Source organism: Schistocerca gregaria, chromosome 2 (genome assembly GCF_023897955.1).
Source record: "Schistocerca gregaria isolate iqSchGreg1 chromosome 2, iqSchGreg1.2, whole genome shotgun sequence".
NCBI classification, from domain to species: Eukaryota; Metazoa; Arthropoda; class Insecta; order Orthoptera; family Acrididae; genus Schistocerca; species Schistocerca gregaria.
The window spans coordinates 993,306,156-993,310,394 of NC_064921.1; positions in this window are offsets into that span (position 1 = coordinate 993,306,156).

A 4,239-nucleotide genomic window follows, 5' to 3' on the forward strand; every position below is an offset into this window, starting at 1 on the left:
TAAAGCTGTGGTACATAGCTTTACTGAGATAAAGGCTTCCAGCTGTAAATGAGTAGCCACACGACACCACACCGGTTGGCTTGGAGAGCGACATGTCACGCAGAGATCACGGTAACTGCATACGCCTTCATGCATTGCCGGGTCCATCAAGTGGACACATAAAATAGTTAATGCCCAGATACCGACTCGTGTCCACGCCCAGTGAAATTGGAGCGAGAAATTTGTATTTGCAATTAATATAATAAAGTAAATATAAATTTTGCTGCACCGTCTCCTCGTGTTAATACTACCTTGATTTAATGTAACATAATTTCTGAGTAAAACCCTACGTATCACGAAAATATGGTTATTAATTAATGTCTTGACTTTTGCCTTCAGGCCGAACTTCTGCAAAATTTTCACCCAACATATAGGACATTTCATATGTGTTCATAAGAAACTGATTATGAAATCATTACTGCATAGGATTAATGTTAATTATTCTGTACTTTCCTTATCCTTTGGAGGAATAAAGAATTTATGATAGTAAAATATATCTGTAGATAAGTCCTGATAAAGAAGGGAAGAGGTATTGAAGTTGCAAAATAAGATCAAGTTGTATCCGTATTAGAAGACAGGTGTGACTACATTTCTACTGTGTCGCGTTTCTTTAGTCGTTGTTGAACAAAGAGTCTGTGATGCTTTTCAACAAAGTCTTACTGATTTTCTAATGTCTTAAATTGTACGTAGGTATAATTCTGGAAATGTTCAAGTGTAGTCTACGTCTTTCAGACAATTTAACTTACATTGACTACACCCATAGCTCAGCAGAAAATGAGGTTAGTATTTACCACCCTGTCGAAGATGAGGTCATTAGGGACGGATAAGAGAAGTTCTTCTCAAAGATATCATTGTAGAATACACCTCAATTCATTGTGGCCCTTCTGCCTGCAGTGAAAAACCAACGTGGCAGTAAGGAAGTTATCCACGTTCTTAATATTTGATGATGCGAAGTGCATATTATATTGACGTAACTTGAGTGGAGTCATATAGTTACAGAGCTCGAACGCACATCCATTTAGTAATATCTGAAATACATACGTTCTTACAGGTACATGTTGACGAGTCACGTGGTGTCAGAAGCACTTTAGGAAACTGTTAGGGAAACCTATTGCATGATCTGCGCTCGTAGGTAGCACACCGCGCCTCGTACCGGTCCACCGCGGCCCTCGTGGATCACAGCCCCAAGTTACGAACCTGAAGATAAGAGTTCGAAACCGCTAGTGTGATAATAAAAGAACTTTACCAAAAAAATGTGTGTGAAATCTTATGGGACTTAACTGCTAATGTCGTCAGTCCCTAAGCTGACACACTACTTAACCTAAATTATACTAAAGACATACGCACGCACCCATGCCCAAGGAAGGTCTCGAACCTCCACCAGGACAAGAACTTTACAACTGTAGCGGTATTGTTAACCTCTGGTATACTGCTCAGTTGCGGATGTTCCTCCAGCAGGATTGTTTGTTGTATTTGACGATGTTTCGGCAAGAAGTAAATATGTAAGAGGTTTGGCCCTATCACTTATCTGTTAGAACATCTTGACTTATTCGTGAGTTATCTGAGATATCGACATCACGTACAGTGTACGTAAGCAGTACTGGCACAGACTAATATCAAGGCAAAAGTTTTGTCATGCAGAACCCAACTCTGAAATTTGAAAGAGTCGGCCTGGATTCAACTTCGGAAATAGTGGGAAAAACAAATTTTGCACCGCCGGCCGCTGGTGGCTGAGAGGTTCTAGGCGCTTCAGTCTGGAACCGCGCGACCGCTACGGTCGCAGGTTCGAATCCTGCCTCGTGCATGGACGTGTGTGATGTCCTTAGGATAGTTAGATTTAAGTAGTTCTATGTTCGAGGGGACTGATAACCTGAGATGTTAAGTCCCATAGTGCTCAGAGCCATTTGAACCAGCCAAATGTTGCACCCAACTACTCAGGTAGACAATACTGCGTTCCGCCAAAGCAAAACAGACTCCTTTCGGAAGATCGATAAGGGATACGCAGATGGATAACACGCTGCTGGCTTCAGTTTCAGCACACTTACATGTAGCACCAGCTGACGTGTGGTATCAGTCTACGTCATGCGCGGAGTAGTTCAGGGGTTATATCTAATCCAGTCATTCTCTCCATGGACACTACCTTCTCTAATCGTGTGGAACCTAGGATCTGTTTTCTACACAACGACAGTTAACTAAGACGTAAAAAACGACAAAAAAATCAGGGTCAGACTATAGGATCATATGTTTTCCAGTCACGAATAACGTGCAGACCTTGTTATCAAGAGCTACATGAAACGGAAGTACGCTGTGAACGGGATATGGCAGAAGCAAGTATATATTAGAGAACTGAGGCATTTAGCAAGAGGAAATGCGGTATTATAAGTGTTATAATCAAATGAAAGGGTACAGGATAGGTCGCACTCTATGACCACGTACCAACACTGTAGGCTGACGCACTGTGAATTTGTCTTCAATAGCCTATAACCTATAAGCATAAACGTGATTTTATCGCTAGTGACAGCTCTTTTGATTCCCTTAACATTATTTAACTGGCATTCGGTTAACAGTAAAAAAAAAAAAAATACGTTCTTCATGTTATTAGACCTGTTAAAGTGTGTTGATGAGACTTATTACTGATATTTAGATGGTTCATATGGGTCTGAGCACTATGGGACTCAACTGCAGTGGTCATCAGTCCCTAGAACTTAGAACTACTTAAACCTAACTAACCTAAAGACATCACACACACCCATGCCCGAGGCAGGATTCGAATCTGTGACCGTAGCAGCAGAGTGGCTCCGGACTGGAGCGCCTACAACCGCACGGCCACCGAAGCCGGCTGATATTTAGACATACAATTGTTTATCTCCTTTATGTTATCTGTATCGTTAACATAATCTTAAAGATGACATTATCGTTTCTTGTATTATCCAGTCGTGTTCTGTTGGATGAAGAATAAAAACAAGTATGTCAAACATCGTACTGTTATTTTCGCATTACAGAACTTAGCACATATGTGCTATTGTGTGTTTTTGTCACGTCTAAGCGTGATTCCTTAAACGGCTGTTTCTCCTGTTAGCTGTTACATTACGTCACTCATAACGCGTTTGAGCTCAGTCACTGCAGCTTCCTCATTATTTGTTTACTTGTTAAATACAGATGCGGTTATTCTTTTGTATAATTCTTTTATCATGTGCCATGTGTTAAGAACGCCTCTGCATGACCGTAACTTCTGCCTCAACCACGTTCTTGTTCAACAGCAAGTGGCTAGAAACAAAGGGTGGATTTTCTCTGTACTTGGCTACACTGTCAGGAGTAGAGTCACTGTTGGAATTACGGAATGCCAGTGACAGAAGCAATTACCGTCAGTGAAATATTACTGGCTACCATATCGAAATAAGTGCTTAATGAAGCTGCAAGAGATAAATAACACAGTTTATCAGAGCGGCAGTTACGCGCTGTACGCACCAATTTAAACTATTACAGAGGTAATTCCCATCGCGATCTCGTTTCTACCAGCGTTTAGCGTTGTGGAGTTCGCGGCTGTGAAGACCGGCGGTTGAATTTTGTCCATAACGAGCCACGTTCGCAAATGAAGCACCGGAAACATAACACGAGGATTAAAATGTAGTTACAGTGGATGAAGAAATGAATTATTTAGATTTACGACTTTAATTAAAAATATTTAACTGAGCTCTGTGACATCCAGTGACTATTGGAAGTAATTTTCTCGAACTCCACGGCTCTTAAAACAGCGGGTTTATTTTGCACAATAAACATTATTATTATTGTTATTATTATTATGTGCAAATAAACGTATTAGGATTATTCAAAGTAATTGCGAGGGCGTTTGCCTTCCATGTTTCTTTCAATCTCTTCCTGTGGGTTTCGTTTCTCTCTTCAGGCCACGTTGTTCCAGTCTCCTACTCTTTGGTTTTTTCTCTTAGTCAACTTGCCATTTATGAAATTTGCACCTTAAGATTTCGCGATTTTGGACGTCTTATGGACTAATTCCTTTCAATTTCAGATCAGTTTTGATCTCGCCGACCTATTTCATTGTACTGATTTTAGCTTGGCTCCTGTTGTAAAATAAGCAAACTGTCTGTTTTGTAAGTCCTCGTAAGTTCATTCTTTTAATGTGATTATAGAATCTTAACTTTGTTTCATCGAAACACCTTCACAGTTCTCTATTGTTCCAAT